Consider the following 20,616-nt stretch of genomic DNA (forward strand, 5'->3'; position numbering starts at 1 on the left):
TTTAATGCCATGGACATTAATAATTTGTCTAAACTAGTTTCGTTTCTGATAATAGTTGTCAATTTCTAATGTTCCAAATATATTTTTGGATTATTGTTATTTCCTGTCAGGAAAAAAAGCCAGTCCTTTTGTTTTTGAGAAATTAGAAAAGTTAAAGTTCATGTTTAAGTTGAAAAAGTAGAGTAGCCACAAAGAAAACCACACTTGGTTTGGTAAGAACCAATAACACAGCATTTGGGCTGGTATGAAAGCAGGATAATATTCTTATGTTCCCAATGCTATCAGCCACAGGGAAAGTTTGCAGCTTTCAGCTTTGAATTATTTATTAATTTTAAATGCTTAGTTAACTCAATACTATATAGCATGGAGTGGAAAAAGTACTCTTTGCCTCAAAACTTCATATTTAAAAATGTCTGAAAATAATACTGTCATTATGCTTAAGTGCACTTGCCCTCTCTTCTCTTGAATGATAAAAAAGTGGAATGGCAGAAGATCTACAGATTAGAAGTATATTTTCTTGGCACAGTTGTGTAGGTAGAATGGCCGTTGCTTACTGAGACACACTCTTAAGCTATTTTAGTTGCAATAAATTGAACTCACAAATCAACTAAAATCAACAAAAATCATGGAACTATATAGTATTAAAAATTGCCTTTGTTTTATACTTAAAGTAACAATGATAAGGTTTCAGTGCTACTAAGCATATGACTACTATTAGGTTTCATACTCACATAGACTTCTGTGCAGGGTCTATTGGATTAGGATATTTCAAGACTGACAAGCACCTGATTGGATTCCCCAATTTTATTTTCATTTTTTTGAGAACTAGGGTGGAAGAGAAGTTATTTTCTTTGTTGTTGTTTTTTCCTTTTTTTTTTTTTTCCCCTCCTTTGATATTAAGAAAAAACCCCACAAAATTACTTTTGTTATCTGTGGTCATATTCAGAAATCAGTACTAAGCACTTAATGAAATTTGACTGTGAGATAGCTTTTAGGCTTCAGGCAGGACAGTAAATAGTACTGAAGTAATAAGGTTGATCTTCATGAGCAATTAGATTGTCTCCAGGTCTCTGCAGATGAGGTTTACATGATATATGTAGAAGTTGCCACAACTATATGCAGCAGGCACACCTATCAGTCTGCTAATATATACATGTAGAGCTTGATAGGTTGGAAAATGTTGAAGACGTTGATAAGATCAATCTTTGCAGGAATCCTTGAATGCTATGGCATTTTTTTATTAGAGCATGTCAAGCTCTATGTAACCTCTATTTCATTATTCTTTAGCTTGATGTAAATAATTTTCAAAAGCTAATACCAAGACATCAAAAATTCATGCAAGCGGAATAGACATACACTGGGAATTTCAACTTGATATTTCTTTCATAAGGAACTATATACATTGTGCAGGTATTTAGAAAAATAAAGGCATTTTGACAATTTATAGTATGATTTTTTTTTTTCCCCCCCAGTGTTTAGTGCCTGGAGCAAGGACATTTTTGAAGGCAACTGCAATTCTTGCAGCTTCCATGTTGTCTTTAAAGATTTTGTTTGGAAGATTTTGTTTTTCAGTTGCTAACAGTTTTTCAATGACTGAAATGGAAAATTCTGAATTACAGTGCCTTTTCCAAGCCCTCTTAAACTCAAACGTCTGTCAGCCTTGAGGAAGTATCTCCAGTACCTTTGCAATTCAAGTGTATGCTATCACAGTGTTTACAGTAAAAAAGACTGTATGAAGCAGGACCGTCTACTGTTTTGGATGAACTGAGATATCTATGTCTGCTGTTCTGAGTTTGAATTTGCTCAGCCTTTGCTCTAAGTCACTTTTGATGGTTTCCTGGCTGTTCTAGCTGAGGAGAGTCAGTAAGGGAAAGAGGTTTTTCTAAAAAATATACACACATTTTCCAGCTTTGTCATGCACATCATGCGCAGACGGGTGTGTTTGAACCACAAAATTCCTAGGTTGGCAGAAGTGGAGCATTTGGGGTATAAAGCCTAGATAAGGAAAAGGAAAAAAAACAAAGTTAGTTACTACTGTAACCAGGTTTCTGGGCACAGCATTACAACACCCAATGCAGCAGATTCAGTGGTAATTCATAAATATGTAACATAGCTGTTTGATGTAGGCCCTGACACTGTTCTGCTGTGCAGAAGTAGCTCACAACCGATAAAACATGATGTGAACCAAATTAAACAGTCTTACTTTTGCCAGTATCATAATAGACCTTTCATATCAAATCTTATTCTTATCTCTAGTTTGAACAGAAACTGAAACCTTTCTGTAGTTAACAAATGCTCAGGCATCTTTGTTGATGTGGAGTACTGGAAATGATTTTATTATAGCCTGGGAGATATAGGTATGGAAAAGTTTGCATGCAGTGACACAAAAATAGTTTGGAACAGTTGTGCCAGAGTATGGACCAACACTATGTAGTAATGCCAGTACTTGAGTGTAAAGCTTGATTTGGGGTTTTTTATGTTGTTGTTAGTTTTCTTTTACTGTATGCACATACATACAGTGTTTTAGAGCCTGCTTTACACAACTGTAGAATACAGTCACATTCTGGTGACCTTTGTCTAAGTACAGGCAAGAAATTAACAACTTAGAAATTCCCACCAGTTAAGAAATTTCTCCTTCCCTTCCTTCACCCCCCCACTCCCAAGAACTGAAAACATGAGAATGCCTCATAACTTAATGGTATGAAATGATTCTAAAGGGCAAAGTTGATCATGTTTATCCACTCTCCATTGTATGTCACATAACTGGGTATATGAGGACTAAAGTATTATTTCAACCTGATTATTGACTGTTTTTTTGTGAAGTTGGCCAATTCAGTTATGTGCCATGTTGGTTTTTTTACTCTGAAAAAGGTAGGCAACACATGTGATTGAAAAGTCAGGCCTATGAATAAACAATGTTTTTTAGTGCTAAATAATTATAGTATTGGAACAATTTTTGGAGCTGCGATATTAGAAATAGTTGGAATTGCAGAGTAGCATTATATGAAACTAAAGCATAAAGACATATGAAAAGAGAAACTTTTAATCTTTTTAATAACTTGCTTAGTAATATACTAATTATTATTCCTACATTTGTTAGTATTATATTATTTAATTTTGTACCTAAAACCTTGTACTTTTTAACCATATTTTTGCATTGTAACTAATTCTTAAAATTTGAATGTAGGGTAGGTAGCAAAACTTTCCAAGTCTTTTTAGACCTTAAAAGTAGTGATTTTCCAAAATTAAGAAGGAAAAATGTAAAATAAGGTGGATAAGAATCTTTTCAAAGTATCCATGGCTATACGTGACCAGTGACATGTAAATTGTAAATCTAGGAAGGAATATATTTTGACTGGAACCTTTTGTAGAAGTCATTACAATATTATGATCCTCTGACATCTTTTAGGATGCTAAAAGGTACGTGTGTGTCTATATAGACATTTAAGAGGTTTTTCTGTTTGTTTCATTTGTAGGTAAGTACCATTTATGAAGAAGTACATAGTTTGGTGAGTGCTTGCATTGTGCCCTTCTGTGAATTCATATGTCCAGTGAGTATACGCAAAATCTTTTAAAGTCTTGACATTTTTAACTCATCAGGAATTGCTATTATGTGTAATGAAATCTTTCTGCTGCATTCTCTGGACTTTGAATGAGATCTGTAGGAATATACTGAAAAGTATACTTTTGTCCTCTTCTATGACATGTGCTGCTTTAGATTAGTGCAAACCTAGGCAATATTCATGGCACTTCAGTGAAACTTTTGGATGTTTAGAACTTGAGTAAGAAAACTTACAGATGATTTAATTTCAGTGTTTTCAACTAGTGATGATACTGGCACATTGCTCTCACTTTACTGCAAATCTGGTCAGATGAATTATCTTGAATGCTGCTGTTTTAAAAAATACAGGCCTGCATCAAGATTTATAGAAACAACTCAAATGGACAATGAGGTTCTTTGGTCTTTGCTCGAAAGTTCTTGAATCTTTTATGCAAAGAAGATTTTTAAGGAACATACCTGAGACAGAATATGAGCTACTTACCCAGTGGTTGTATGGTATTCAGTGGAAAAATATGGCATTTGGGATTGGGTGGAATTTGCAGAAATCAATATTCTGATCTCTAGTGACGTGTACTAGCAGACTATATTCAAGGGCTTTTTAAAAGAAACTAGAGTATCACTGTATAACATTCAAGGCTACTAATGTCTAATTTGCAAGGTTAAATTATACATTTGAATTAACAGATGCTATAAACCACTTTAATATTCTTGGTTGGTTGGAAATTGTTAAATATATGTAATTTTATAATTTATAAGGGTATTTGTGATCTAAAGCATAGATACAGTGATATTTTTAAATACCTTGTGGCCCACATAATACTCACAAACCTTTATAATGATGAAACTTCTGTGATCTTTACTAACTGCAATACCTGCAGACCTGAGTGAAAGCCAAAATGCCCAGCATACCACAAAGCAGGAGCCTTTATATTTCAGTAGTTCTGATGAATCATTCTCTGGACTACATGGAGGTACATGAGCTGCAAAACAAGAGTGTGTTGTCAGATGTCACATTTCTGCTTCATACTAGGAAATAGAAAAATTTTAAAATTTGCAAGGTGAAAGACTGAAAATGACAATTTTCATCTCTATTTACATGTCTGGCTATGCACATCCTACCTTAGGAATCAGCAATGCATTCAGAGACCCACAGATGTGCATTAACTGTACAGGTATGTTTGTATATGTTGAAGATTTGAATCACTGAGGTAGGCACTACTACACCCCTGTAGGGCAAGCTGATTTTTTTTTTTTTTTTTTTTTTTTTTTTTTTTTTTTTTTTTTTTAATGTTACCCTCCCCACATTCACTCTGGTCAAGAATCCTGAACTTCTAGTGCAGAACAGGTTCCATGTTAAGAGATTCATACACACAGTCATCCCTCAGGAGCTCATTTCTATGCCTGTGTCTTCAAAGCATGACCTGCTCTCCCTGGAAAGTGGGAGAAGGAGATTTGCCTGATGAAGAGGGCAAAGTTACAAGGAGAGAGGAACCTCAGTCCATCTCACTCCTGCCATTTTGGTGCCAGTGACAGCAATAGATGCCCAGAGCCTGGAGAGAGATCACAGGTCAGCAGGAGAGCACCTGAAAAGCATCACAAAGGAATTCCAGCCACTCCAGCCAGTGAGTCAACTTCATTAGGGACCCAGTTTAAATGCCTCTGTGCAAACACACATGTCATGGGGATTAAACAAGAGGAGCTAGAGATGTGCATACACCTGCTGGACTGTGATCTTACTGGCATCACAGAGACATGGTGGGATGGCTCCTATGACTGGAGTGTTGGAATAGGAAGATACAAGATCTTTAAGAACAGGCAGGGGAGTCAAGGAGAGGGAGTCACGCTCTTTGTCAGTGACCAAGTGGTGTGCATAGAGCTCCACCTAGGGATGCATGAGGAGCTGACTGAGAGCTTATGGGTCAGAATTAAAGGGAAGGCAGGGACAAGAAACATTATAGTGGGGGTCTGCTACAGGCCACCTGACCAGGAAGACCAAGCAGATGAGACCCTTGATAGACAGATAGGAACAGCCTCATGTTCATAAGCCCTGGTCCTCATGGGGACTTCAACCACCCTGATAGCTGTTGGAGGGACAACACAGCAGGGCATAAACAATGCATGAGGTTCCTGGAATGTTTTGATAACTTCCTCCTCCAAGTGATAGAGATAATGACAGGTGCTGTGCTGGACCTTTTTCTCACCACAAGGAGGGGCTGCTGGGGAGTATGAAGCTCAAAGGCAGCCTTGGCTGCAGTGACCACGAAATGGTGGAGATCAAGATCCTTAGGTCAGTGAGGAGGGCACAAAGCAAGCTCACTTCCCTGGACTTCAGGAGAGCACACTTTGGCCACTCAGGGATCTGCTTGTCAGAGTAGCTTGGGACAAAGCCCTGGAGGGAAGAGAAACTCAAGAAAGCTGGTTGGTATTCAAGGATTGCTTCCAAGCTCAGGAGTGATGCATCCCATCAGAGAGGAAGTCAGGCAAAAACTCAAGGAGGCCTGTGTGGATAAACAAGGAGCTCCCAGACAAACTTGAACATAACAAGGAAGCCTTCAGAGGGTGGAAACAAGGCCAGGTAACCTGGGAGGGATACAGAGAAATTGTCTGGGCAGCCAGAAATCAGGTTGGATGGCCCAAAGCCCTGATAGAATGACAACTGGCCAGGGATGTCAAGGACCACAAAAAAAGCTTCTGTATATACGTCGGTAATGAAAGGAAGACTAGAGAGAATGCAGGTCCTTTCTGGAAGGGAACAGAAGACCTGATTACCTGGGATATGGAGAAGACTATGCTACCCAATGATATTTTTGCCTCAGCCTTCATTGGCAAGATCTCCAGCCACACCATTCAAGATGCAGAATGCAAAGGCAGGATCTGGGTGAATGAAGAACTGAGAAGTCATGGCTGTCCAGTGAATTTCCCTCTGACTGGAAAAGAGGAAATGTAATCCCCAGTCTTAAAAAGAGGAAAAAAGTAAGACTTGGGAACTACAGGCCAGTCAGTCTCACTTCTGTGCCTGGCAAGATCATGGAGCAGATCCTCCTGGAAACTGTGCCATGGCACATAGGAAAAAAGGAGGTGATTGGTGACAGCCATCATGGCCTCACTAAGGGCAAATCACACCTGACAAATTTGGTGGACTTCTATGACGGATTACAGTGTTGGTGAATAAGGGAAAAGCAACTGCTGTTGGTCAGACCATTTGACACTGTCCCATACAACATCCTTGTCTCTAAATTGGAGAGATACGGATTTGATAGATGGACCACTTGGTGAGTAAGGAATTGGCTGGATGGGCACACTCAAAGACTTGCAATCAACAGCTCAATGTCCAAGTGGAGAGCAGTGACAAGTGATGTTCCACAGGGGTCAGTGTTGGCACTGACACTGTTTAACATCTTTGTTGGCAACATGGACAGTGGGATCCAGCGCACCCTCAGCAAGACTGCTGATGACACCAAGCTGTGTGGTGTGGTCAACACACTGGAGAGAAGGGATATGTCACCCAGAGGGACCTTGTAGACTTGAAAGGTGGGACCATGCAAACCACATGAAATTCAGCAAGACCCTGTGCAAGGTCCTGCACATGGGCTGGGGCAATCCCAAGCACAAATAGAGGCTGGTCGATGTGTGGATTGAGAGCAGCCCTGTAGAGAAGGACTTGAGGGTAGCAGTGGATGGAAAACTGACTATGAACAAGCAACATGCGCTTGCAGCCCAGAAAGCCAACCATATGCTGGACTGCATCAAGAGAAGTATGGCCAGCAGTTCAGGAAGGTGATTCTCCCCCTCTACTCTGCTCTCATGAGACCCCATCTGGAGTGCTCTGGGTCCTCCATTGTAAGAAGGACATGGACATGTAGTAATGAGTTCAAAAGAGGGCCATGAAGATGATCAGGGGGCTGGAGCATCTCCCTTATTCAGACAGTCCGAGACAGCTGGGGTTCTTCAGCCTAAAGAGAAGGCTCTGGGGAGACCTTACAGCAGCCTTCCAGTACTTAAAGGTGGCCTACAGGAAAGATTTGGAGGGATTTATCATAGAGTGTAGTGATAGGACAAGGCATAATGGTGTTAAACATAAAGAGGGCAGATTTAGATTAGATATGAAGAAGAAATTCTTTGTGGTGAGGCACTGAAAGAGATTGCCCAGAGAAGCTGTGGCTGCCCCCTCCCTGGCAGTGTCCATGGCCAGGCTGGACGGGGCTTTAAGCAACCTGGTCTAGTGGAAGGTGTCCCTGCCCATGGCAGGGGTTGGAACTAGATGATCTTTAAGGTACCTTTCCAAGCCAAAGTGTTCTGATTCTGTGATTCTACATCCAGATACCTTTGAGTGTTCCAGGTTCAGTATAGAGGAATATTAGAAAATTTACTTCATCCAGCATAGGTATAAGGGACTTTTCTACTAAGAAATTGTCAATCTAAATAATATATGATAAAACAGACATTAACCAGTGATTTCTACAGTAAAACAGAAGATCCCAAATGTTTGTCAGGACTTTGCTCAACAGGATTGTTATTTTTTAAGACCTCTGTTGCATTTAGGGTGAGAATAAATTTGATAAGAGATAAATCCCCTTGCATTCTAGCCAGTCCTCAGTGATTTGAGGGGCTAGGGGCGGTTGGACTTATCCCTTAATAGGTATGACAGTTGGGGCTGTGACTATAGGTCTGACTCAGTCACACAGACGGCCTGTATGCTGTAGGTCTGATTGCATTAAAGAGAAGCCATCAGATTCACGAATAGTGCAGATTAGTGGCCATCACTATAGGTCTGACCCAGCCCAAACAGCCCATACCTTGTAAGTCTGGTTGTATTCAAAAGAAGCAGTCAGATTCATGAATAGTACAATTTATTTTCATGCAACATCTACAGATTCTTTAAGATTGCCTACGATAAATGCACAAACTGCAGGTTAGCTATATAGCACTTCACAAAAGCAAAAGGATTGCAGTCACACACACAAACACAAAGTTCCTGGGTATATACTTGGCGTAGGCTGAGGAAATCTTAGCAAAAGACATCCTTTCTGGGGTGTTCGGGGTGGGAGGGTGTGTGTGTGTGTGTGTGTGGTGGAAAGGGGGGCACCTGGTGAGAGCACAAACCCATTGATCTGTCCCTCCAATTTGATGTCAGATTATCATCCCTCAAGTTAGGTAAAAACTTGGGGTAATATTCTATGTGTGTGAGTGGGTGGGACTGAAGTCAAGCCATTACCTTCTGAGTAACACAGCAGTATATTCTTTGGTGCCTGGGGTACTGCTGGTTTTTGTGGGAGAAAAGGGAGGATGAGAAAAAAAGTCGGCTCAATGTGAGGGCTGCACCTGGGTTTTGTGAGAAAAAAGAGGATGGGCAACAAGGCCAGCAAGCTACTGCTAAGAGCAGGAGATAAATCTGTCCTTGAAATGGAAGAATGGGACCACGCAGCCTACACCTTGTTTCTCATTCCTCCTTGGCGTCACAACAAACACAAATCACTGGACCTCCGTTCTGTCCTGTGCTTGCTCTGGGCACCCTGTGTCAAGGAAATGTGTGTTTTGCAGATTTCTCACTGTTTTGCTTTTCTCATGTTTCCAACACCTAACAGCCACTTAAGCTTTATCTTAACTGGCAAATAAGGTATCCTAATAGTGGGGTTACTGCTGTGAGAGGCAGTCAGTACTGAGAATTCAGTGGCTACATTGCCTGTATTTCAGGGGGTTTACTTCAGATTAACTGTAATTAGGTCCTAATGACCACAGTGTACTGTGTACGTAGTCCTGGTACATACCTTCTGGTTTCAATTAATTTTCATTTTGTCTGTGCACCAGGACTTCTCTGCTGTGCAAACCAAACTGGTAAAGGTGACCTAGCTTTAAAATGCACTCCTGAACCAAACTAAAATACAGATATAGATGCATCCTTCAGCTGTGGATATATAACCAACTTTATGGTTTCTGATTTTACAGAAAGTGACTATGTTTATATTCTGTGCAGACCAGTACCATAACGTGGATATTACCTTGGAGAACTCTGAAATAAATGAAAAATTTTGCTTATTTCAGAATTGTAAAATTTGTTCAGCTAGATATAAAAATGGATTGTGTTTCTTTTTATGATAGCTGTTGTCACCCTGGATGAGCCATTTAATCTTTTGCAGTTCCAATTACAAATTTCTTCATAATTCATATTTTGCTTCTCATGTGAAAAACCATATGGGGTTTATAGTATAATTGCTTGTAAATCCTCCTAGTTTAATATGTAGGAGGCAAACTGGAGCTGTTTTGACTACTATATTATTTTATCATCATCATAAACTTCAACTAAATTGGCAGTTCAGATTTTCCATTATCATTAGAAACAATACATTTTGTATCTAAATTCTGCAATCTATTATATTAATAATTTTATTAATAATTAAATGTTGGGGTTTTAGTCAGGAAAAAAAGCATCAGGAGAGGTCTTTAAATGAGGAGATATGTTGGAGAACGGCTTGCAGAGAGCAAGGCCATAGCTCCCTGCAGAAGTCGGTCGCAGCCACCTGAGGTAAACAGAGGAGAAAAGCCAGCGTACATTGATGATAACAAGGACTGTTGTGAGAACAGGGAGATAAGTTGGGGCGCATTATGACCTTGGGGGTGAGAGAAAAACAGCCCTGGAGGGAAGCTATGGCCAACCAGCTCCTGCAGGGAGCTATGGCCTTGCTCTCTGCAAGCCGTTCTCCAGCAGAGATATGTTTTAACATAATTGTAACAAGAATTTACTAGTGTAGTTATTTTGGTTGCTTTTTCTGAAGTTCTGTGGTACAGCTCTTGGAGTCAGAATTAAATGGAGTATGTTTACGAATTCATTCAGTCCCTCAGAGTTGCTCTCTTTAAAACTTGGTTCAGACCTGAAAAGTAAACCACCTTTGCTCATTTCTATTAATAGGAATAAGTACACATATAAATAAATCTCTTACTTCAAAATGCCTGGTTTTAGGAATTTTCAAGTTCTTTGCTTATGTTACAGGACAGAGATGATATAGGTCAGCACAAATTCTGAGTACATTTTTATTTGTGTTAATATTCAAAACAGTACCTGCAAATATGTCTAAATTTCATAATTATCTAGTGGAATTCAGATACATACTTGAGCCATTGGGATAAAGGGTATGTTGCAGGAACATGCTCTAGTATTTTTCTGAACTAAAATGGGACAGTATATCTTGTGCAATCTTACTTTAACAAGGAAATAGAGGATTAAATTATTGTATCACTATGAAACAGCCTTCTAGATGAATTTTAAAGATTATCAGGAAGAAAGGAAAGAACTGTAAGATGGTATATATGACATATTAGATAATGTAGATACTGTGAAAATAAGATTTATCATTTTCGATAGCAAATTTCCAATCAAGGACAGTTGGAAATTAGTCCAAAATGGTACAGTCGATCCAATTACATTACAATAATGTGATGTAGTTCAGTACCTTGTTTTGTATCATGTAATTAATAGAACATAAAATGAGCGGCTAAACATATTGCTTTACACAATGTTATGTTGTCAGGTTGGTAAAGTAAAAGCTGGAAAAGATGTCTTATGTAGAAAGACATTTGCAGGCTGAGATCAGTATTAAGAACTATCATGCAGAAAGATGAGTACAGATTTTATAGCCCATAAATTCATTCCCTGTCTAAGACACTAGGAGGGAAATAATGCACTCTGGTGGAAAAAAAAAAAATAAAAATTCCTGTATTTTAATATGTAACTACAGTGGTACCCCCCAAGCTTTTATGTTGTGAGCAGAATAATACAAAACTCTGAACTTTCTTGGTGTAGCATCCACACTGGATGTGGGGGGGAAGAAGTGTATAAAATAGTATGCTTATTTTTGCTAGGTTTCATAAAAAAGCCTGCCAAATGCATGGTCTAGCTTACTGCTTTCCGAACATATCAGTGTGTAAGAAAGATCTTAAGGTAAAGTATGAGGGATATTTAATTTGCAAAATTAAAATGCTGTGCATTTAAAGTGCAGCTGCATACAGACTCAAGCAAGCCAGACAATTCCAGTCTAGTTTGGTTTATCATTTCTGCTGATTTTTAACATAATAAACAGTTAATCTTGAAGCTAATATATAGCTGCCACAATTGTAGTAGAAGTGTATTCAGTCCGGCACAGGGAAGATAGAGCTGTGATTTTCTGTCTTGTCACTAGATGTCATTATTTTTCTCAAAAATACAGCTGGTAGACTTTTGACAAGCCGTCCACTATTTCAGTGAGTATTTGAAGCATAATTCAATAACTTCAGTTGCAAAGAACAGAGGTTTTCTATCTTCTTTAAAGCAAATGAGATGTCTTGGATGATTTTTTAAAATTGGTTTTGATTTACTGCCTATTTGTGCTAAGTTCTACACCCAGACAGAAGGAATGAAGGCTGCCAGTTCACTTGACTGTAACCACTTCATACTGAATAGGTAAAACTTTCTGGAGAAGGGGGGGTTTCTACCATTACAGAGAGTGTCTGAGTGGGGCACAGGAGAGGCTGGGAGACAAAGAAACAGAGAGCCCATATCCTCATGAGAATAAGACAAATTCTTAGTAAAGCAAAGAGTGGGATGTGTGGCGAGACCAGAGCAAGGGGAGAGGCTTTTCCTAGGGATGTAGCTGGGGATATATCATTGGAGAAGCTCAGGAAATTTGTTGTTGGACTGAGGGAAGAACCCACCCTGTGGGGCAGGTCAGCAATATTGATGCAAGGTCATCTTTATTGATTAAAAGTAATTGTTTTAATGTGTCTGTCTCGAAGACAAAGTGCAGGCAGAGCTCTCTTAAAACCATGTTTGTCGGTCTCATCACCAGGCTATTCTCTCTGACTCTATCCTCTTAAGGATGTGCAAAGGGAACCTACTTCAAGTATTCCCAAAGCACTCATTGTTAGAGCTATGCTTTTCTATTTTCTAACTGACTGTCTTAGTCTTTTTGTCTTATAGTATGTAGATAAAAGTTATAAATAATTGCAGGTTTAGGTTGCATGTTGTCTTCTTGCTGTATGCTAAATTAATTACAAAAGAAGTTGGTTCTGAAGGACAAATACTGTTTGCCCAACATTGCTATAAAAAAGGGAACTATTTCGATTTTCAAAGCTGTAATTCATATAAACAATTTAGCAGATATTTATATTCTGTTGTTTCCTGAATAAGGACAACTCAATCATACCTTTAAAAAGCAGATTCTTAGAATGTTTAAAACTTTTTTTTCCCCTTTCTTAAGTGAGATCCATTATATTCATTCCTATTCCTTAACTAGTTAAACCTCTCATGGAGTTTTTCAGAAAATCGGATAGCTAATGTATATGTTCATAAGATAGTGGCACACATGGGCTAATCGATACCTTAAGATCTCCTATTTAAATAACTATTATAGAGATTTTATATGCTGTAACATTAGTTTTATCTTCTATGGGAAAAACCCGTGACTTTCAGAATGATTTTATAGTAGGCAGATGCAAATGAGATCTCAGAAACCTATCTCAATATGAACATTAAATAAAAATATCATAAGTGGTTCCAGTGCAAAATTTGTTACTTTCAAGTTTGTATAAGGCATGCTTTTTGAATGGACTTCAGGACAAATTTGTGCAACTGGTTCTTGTACTGATTACATTAAATTAGTTGGATAGCAGCATTTCTAGCATTGCTAAGTTTTCAAATTATTTGGAGAAATCAGTCTATGCAGGATGTACTGCATGTTTTAAAACATTTTATATTTTGTATTACTGTGTTTTATATATAAAATATAAAAATAATCTTTCACTTCTAAATGTTTCTTGTCTTGAATGTTTCTCACTTTAAATATGTGCATAGTTATATATCTATACATGTTTATTTTATAAGTTTATGTACTTGTTATTGCTTGCAATATAGGCTATTAATTTTAAGGGTTTTATAACTTGAAGATAAAGGAATATCAATTCTATCTTGACAAAATAAAATAGAGGTAGAATTTTCCTCCTGAAACTAAAGTGAATTTTCATAGTGAAACTGATTCATATTGTTATCAATTAAAGATTCAGATTCACAACTTATCCTCAAACTCTAGGTAAATTTATTAATATGATTATTTTAGATAAAAAATTGTATAGAAAAAAAGGCAGGGTGTGGAATGTGAGTTCTTAATGCTGGATTATGTGGCCTAGGTCATGGATTTGACCTGACCAATAGCCTGCAGTTAATTCTGGTCTGGAAGTCTCTCAGTAATGCCCAAGATAACAGTTTCCATCTCTATCACCAATTATTCACTGGACCAGAGACTGGTAAGAGACTTACAGTTTCTTACCTCTGTTATTTGCCTTCTGATAATTGCTCTTTTTACTGAGCCCGAGTGCTTGAAACACTCCTTGGAGTTAGCAAAGCTTTTTATAGCTGTGGGATACAGGCCCATCACTACTGTGCTCTGATTGTTGTCATCAGCATCTTTTAAACCTGTAAGTAATAACAAAGTGGGTTTGGAATATAGCCACTGCTTTTTTTTTTTTTTTTTTTTTCTTGTTTTTTTTTTGAGACTGTTTTTCTTACTGTCCTTGATAAAACCTTCACTTACTGATGTCTTGAAGGGAATTTCTTTCCAGCATGCATCATACCTCCTTATATTGCTTGCTATAAATAGGAAATCTGGAGCTCTTCAGTCTGACAAATGAAGTCAAAAATACCACTCTCTTGTCATATTAATGAGGAATATACCAGCATAGTTTTTCTTATGTTCAGGCCGGCCTTGGAGGTTTTTCATGTATCTGACATAGCTTAACTAATTATAAATTATAGTGCTTTAAGCCATGAAAGCCCATGGCACTGAATGCACAAAGAGGGATTTAGATTCTTAAGGATTATAAGCATGAAAATGCATTTTTGGTAGGAACCTTTTTAAATCAGCATTGGTGTTTCTTGTTAAAATTATCAGCTAGAAACAACCTATCTTTAAAACAGTTGGAACTGAAACAGCCATGCTTGTTCTTATTAAGTATATTTCTTAAACTTAAAATTAGTCTCTGTGTCTGTATTTTTATAAGACAGACATTTAGTTACCTTTCACAGAAAAAAAAAAAAAATGCAAACATGTCTAGTGCTGGCCTCTCCCCAAGCTTGCATGTACCTTAAAAGACAATTCTAAACCCTTATATATTTCTTTTAGCACAAAAGTTTTGGTTATCCTTCCCATAAGAGTGCTGTGATCTTGAATGCCCATTCTGGACAGTAACAATCAAACACGCAAGTGTTTGGAGACTCTGAAAAGTAACTTCTTTGTTTTGGAAATGAATGGGGTACAGAGGGATGATCCTGACTTTTGCATGTCTCTGTGTATACCATTCTCAGGAATCCAATACTGGATTCATTTGGTCAGCACACTTAAGCAAGTTACCAAGCAGTGATGGGTAACCACCTCTTCACTGGTGAGATGTACTAATATCAGAGATCTCTTGAATTTATTAGCTTGGGGACCACACTGAAGGAGGTGTGGTACTGAGAGCTAGCCCTACAGAAATAAGGTAGCAGCAGACATTATCAGGGAGTTGAGATGCAGCAAAGGAGCTTCTACAGGAGCTATGCTGAACCCAGCCCACCTCTTTCAAGAGCACTGAAATGTTTACAAAGCAAGAAGGTGAAAAAATTGTGCAAGCACAACAGTAATGCTGGTTCAGGTGTTGGGTGGAGGTCTTCAGATAAATGTGATGGTACCAGGGTATGGTGTGGGGAGGAAGAGAAGTGCTTAATTGCCTCTTCAGAATTTGGGAAGAGAGGAATAGGAGGATGTGACAGAAGCAACTTAAAATAATGTTAAAAAGCAAGAAAACACTTAATTGTTACATTTATGTTGCTTCCAGGTGCTACCAAATGATGGTTTGTACCTATTGCTACTGAAACAAAAAAAATTTCAAATCCTCATGTCACACTGAGACCATGAAGCAAGACATCAAATGAAGATCTGAAGTTTCCTAATTTCTGAAAAATCCCAAGCAGATGTTTGTGTTTTGATCTCAGAAAGAAAGGAAATACTAGGAGGAAACAGTGAATTTAAGATGTTAACAGAGTGGCAATTCGCTGAACTAAGACTGAGATGGGAATTCTGTCAATCCTATGCTTTCAAAGCATCTTATTAGACTTTTCTGAATACCTTCTCGTATTAGTGATGGTGATACTGCCTCTTTGAGAGATACAGCACACATATGATGTTAGCATGTGACTCTTAAAACATGCCATCAAATTTGCCACTAGATTTTGTGGCAAATTTACCTAGTTTTATGCTTCCATTTTAGTATTATCGGTTATAAAACATTTTGGAAACAAAGTCTGAAGCTAAACTGAAAGTTTTTCCTGAAGGACAAAATAAATCAGTCATTCTCTTGTGTTACCTCCTTTTTATTATTTCATTTCTTAGGAGCTTAATGGAAAGGCTAAGAATGAGGGTAGTTTAAGCAAAGTAAATTGAGACAAAAAAGTTTATGGCCATTCAGTAAATTCAAACCAATTTTGTAGATTCCTATGGGGGGGTGTGGGGTGTGGGTGGGTGGGTGTGCTATATACTCACTTCTAGAAATTAGTGTTTAATAGGGTGTTAATATTGAAGCTTGATACTCTGGGTTGTAATTACCAGGAAGCTCTCACAATTTTACCAGGGAAGAAATAATGACAGTGCATTCATTAATAGTATTCAACTGAAAAGGTCATGTAAGTGTCTTATGGACTAGTCTTTTGGTAGTAAAATATTAGTTTATTTGTTTCTCTAAATGGCATTTCATAAATGTAAACACTTCTGTCAAAGTGCTACAGTAATAGCATCTATTACTTCATAAGCATTGCTGTTATCTTCTTTCTGCATCATACTGAATATACAAGGTCAACAAGAATGGTTATCCGAAGTTTAACAAAATGTGATTCCCCAGAGTAAGATTTTATGATAGTTCTTCTTGTTATTTTAAGTTATTTTAAGTTATTTTAAGATACTAAAATATATTTTTCCAATTTTTTGTACAGTTTACAGTGTACAGTTTTAGTCCAACAGTTTTCGACCAACAGATGATGACAGTGTTCCCTCTCTATAGATTTCCTCCTAAAGAAACTGTCATTATACATTATACATTATTTTTGAAAAGACTTTATGAAATGTAATCTTGTAGACAGATAACTGTTGATGGGGATATTTAGCATTGTACTGTTTTGTGTACGGTATGCCTCAATATTTTAAGTACTGTGCATGCCTAGCAGTGAGGTCTGATATCCTCAGCAATGAGAGAGAATAACAAGTCTGTCTGGAAAAGTGGAATAAGAAAGTAAGAAATATATTCGTCTCTGTGGAAGTCAGAAATATATTAATCTCTGTGGGAGTCTAAGGGAGAGGTAAAAGAAAATAATTTGTGCTTTCACTGGGCAAAATAAGGGTTCTGGATGTCCATGTCTGGCTGGAAAATGAGAATTGTCTTTTGGAGGGAGAACAGATTTTAATATTTCCTTTGTATTCTGGAACAAACCCAAAGTTCATGAATTTATAAACACAAACTCAGGTGATCAGCTAGCCTCTCATGCTTTCCAGTATGTAAATGGTTAAAAGGATATTTAATTGTACTCTAGAAAACCCAGGTACAAGTTCTTGGTCTGCATGTGCCAGCATTGAGGCTTTAATGTGGGTTTCTCACGACACAGCTGACTCCTCTTAACAGTGGACAACTAAGCATTGGGTTGCCTGGAATGGCAACCTAAGTTTGCAGACTGATATAGCACTTCCTTTGCCTCTTTAGCCCTCCACCATCTGCAGGGCAGCAGGTCCAATTGTCATTTTATAGAGAATGAGGACAAAGCAAAATATTATATATTTTTTTAATTCTCTTAAATGCTTAACATTTTTTTCCTTGCTTCCTTCTCTCTGCTCTCACCATCCTAGGCTGGATTAAGATTTCAAGGATATAGAATTTGCAAAATCAGAACACTGTTGGTATTAAAGTGAGGAAAAAAATCTGTCATGCTCTTTCTTCCACTCTTCAGTTGAAAGCACTATGAATTTTCTAGTTCATAGCAGAATGTGTATAAAACCTGTTGTGCAATGGGGTGGGTTTTTTGCTGGTTTTATTGGTTTTGCTTCTGAATTAACCATGATGTTATACAAAGAGTTACAAAAATAAATATATATATATAACATATATAACATATATAACATATATATATAGCATATATAGATAACATATATATATAACATATATAACACATATAACATATATATATATAACATATATATATATAACATATATATATGTTTACAAGTTTCTAATGCCTCCGATATTTGGAGCAAAACCTTAAGATTTCTTAAAATTCAGCAGTGTGAAAGCTCTCTGAATAGAGAAATTCCTCTTTCTGATAAATTCTGCTCAATTTTAGTTTAATTATACTGCTTAAAATACCATTTTCCTTCTGCTGATTGTATTTCTCAGAAAGATTTGGCAGCCTACCAAAACAACTAAACACAAACTTTTTAAAACCCAGGGTTTTCCCCATCAACAAGGCAACAGCAGCAGATTTCAATGAGCACATCTAGAAGCTGATGGGGTAGCTGTCACAACACATATAGCCCTGGCAACCCACAATCTGACCAGGTTTTATCAGACAGTTTTCACTAGGGGTATTATGTTTTAACACTTCCTGAGCAGATTTCACACCTAACCACCAACTCCAGAGCATGGCCACAGTAGAAACTACAGCTCTTTCCTGCAGAAGGCCATCCCCTTTGTATGTCATATATCCACATACATCACATGGGCACGTTTCCAGTGGCACCTCACATGTCTGGTGTGAGACAGACAGATAAGCAAAGAGACATTGGAGGCAGCTGCTCTCCCTTGTCAGCTCCCCCAGGAACCCAGACTCCAGAGTGTAAGTTTCCAATTTACTTTGCAAGTGGTTTTATCTCCAGTGGTGGAAAATTTTACAGTATAGTGCCTCACTCTTCAGTGCTGAGGGGATGGGAGGCAGGAGAGGCAGGGAAGGTTGCAGGGTTCTTTCTGAATCTCGGTAAGAAAAAAGGCTGACAACAAATGGCTTAATAGAGTAACTGCTTTAATAAGACAGAAAAAGAAGAGGAATGCAGATGGCAAGTAAATCTTTTATCCTTTCAAATACTGTGTACTCTATGTTCATCAGCATCAGATGAAGCCCAAATGGATTTTCCCAGATCACATTGTGTAGAGCAGAACAGATGCTGTCCATGGAGAGAAGCTCTCCCTTTTGGTCCTTTGAGCTTTTATATAATTTCCTTACAAGAAAAGAACTCTATTAATAAAGGATGATCTCATGAGAACTTCTTCCTGTGCTATTAAATAAAGGCAATGCCATGCAGGTAGGGTAGTCATGGTACCACGTGGGAGCTGCTTGCACGCTCTCTTGTTGCAGTCAAGTTGGCTGAGGTTATCCAGTGGTGTCAGGATTTGTGCAGCACAGCATCAACCAGCACCTGCTCAAGTTAACTGTTTTGTAGGATCAGTGCCTACTAAACATGCATCAGTCTCTCAGTCAGCATAAATACATTCCACACCTTGATCCACATACAGCTTACATTTCCCAGGGATGTAAAGTTTATTATAAGTTACAGGTGATATGAATGGCATATATATTTTTTGAGCACTAAATATGAGGCTCAGTAGAGCAGGCAGGGACTGTTAAAGAACCCTGACACCTCGAGTACAATGTCTTCTGCAAGGCTTTAAATACACCATCTTGATCAAAGTGCATTGTAATCACATCTGGGTGTATTGCCTAAATTTAAAAACATTTCTACCATTTCACTACTCCATGAAAGGCTATGATGCTAAACATAACATAAAATTATTAGCAAAGTGGAAACAATGGAGAATGAAAAAATGTCAGCTTTATGTAGCTGGTTTTCCTTCTTGATACCTGTATATATGTGTTGTGATGCAGTATTTAATTATTTAATCTTATTTAGTTTTTCTTTGAAACCTGTTTTCCTGGCATGCAGAATAGCATAGACAAGGATCATTGAAGAATTCACTAGCTTAAACAATTTTATAGCAAAAAGCAGCAGAAGGATAAAGACAGAAAATAGTAATGGGAGTGAGATCATTTAATCTACAAACACTGAACAGATATTCAATTTATGTAATGTACTCAGGGCAAGTTTCTCTTGAGTTTATTTATGCAAGTTATCATTGTAAGATAGTACTTTAAAAGACCAAAATTATTTTGGTTTATATTCGATTTTCTTAATACTTTTTTTTTTTTTTTCCCATTTTGCATAGCCTCCCTATTCTTTTATCTTAACAATACAGTTTTACCTCCCACTTTTTCTCATTGATTTTAGTCTATTTTAATCTCTACTTACCCAAAATATTTAAGAATTTGTAGTTTCTTTATGTTGAAGAACAGCAGGAAATGTACTTAATTCTTTGTAAACAGGAAAGAAAATATATCCCATTTTAAATCCAGTATTAAATTTATCTACTAACAGTATCAGTGCCAATACATAAATGAACATATTTTGTGACTGTTTCTTCTATTATGATAGCAAGTAAAAGACGAACAATTGTTGACAAACATAATAAACCTAGAAGCCCTGAACCAAAGGATGAAAATACACTATTTATATAATACCATTTAATATCAGTATTTCCTCTGTCACCTGATCATCAAAAAAGTACTAATATATGGGCACATGCTTTGCTGGGTAAAAAACTGATACGATGGTTCCAAGAGTTGTGGTGAATGGAGTTAAATCCAGTTGGCGGCCAGTCACGAGTGGTGTCCCCCAGGGCTCGGCTTTGGCCTTATTATTATTTCTCCAACTGCAGGAGTTTCACTAAGGGCAAATGCCGGGGGCTGCCCTTGGGCCACAACAACCCCCAGCAGCGCTACAGGCTTGGGGAGGAGTGGCTGGAGAGCTGCCAGTCAGAGAGGGACCTGGGGGGTTGATTGACAGCCGGCTGAACAGGAGCCAGCAGTGTGCCCAGGGGGCCAAGAAGGCCAATGGCATCCTGGCTTGTGTCAGCAATAGCGTGGCCAGCAGGGACAGGAAAGGGATCTGACCCCTGTACTGGCA

At 37.9% G+C, this 20,616-nt stretch overlaps 1 protein-coding gene across 1 annotated transcript in view; it reads left to right on the forward strand.

Moving 5' to 3' along the window:
• PDE4D (phosphodiesterase 4D) overlaps positions 1 to 20,616 on the forward strand; it is a 658,904-nt gene that overhangs the window by 320,300 nt on the left and 317,988 nt on the right. The window lies entirely within an intron of this gene.

The sequence above is a fragment of the Athene cunicularia genome, assembly GCF_003259725.1.
Source record: "Athene cunicularia isolate RWA chromosome Z unlocalized genomic scaffold, athCun1 chrZ_part1, whole genome shotgun sequence".
Lineage (NCBI taxonomy): Eukaryota > Metazoa > Chordata > Aves > Strigiformes > Strigidae > Athene > Athene cunicularia.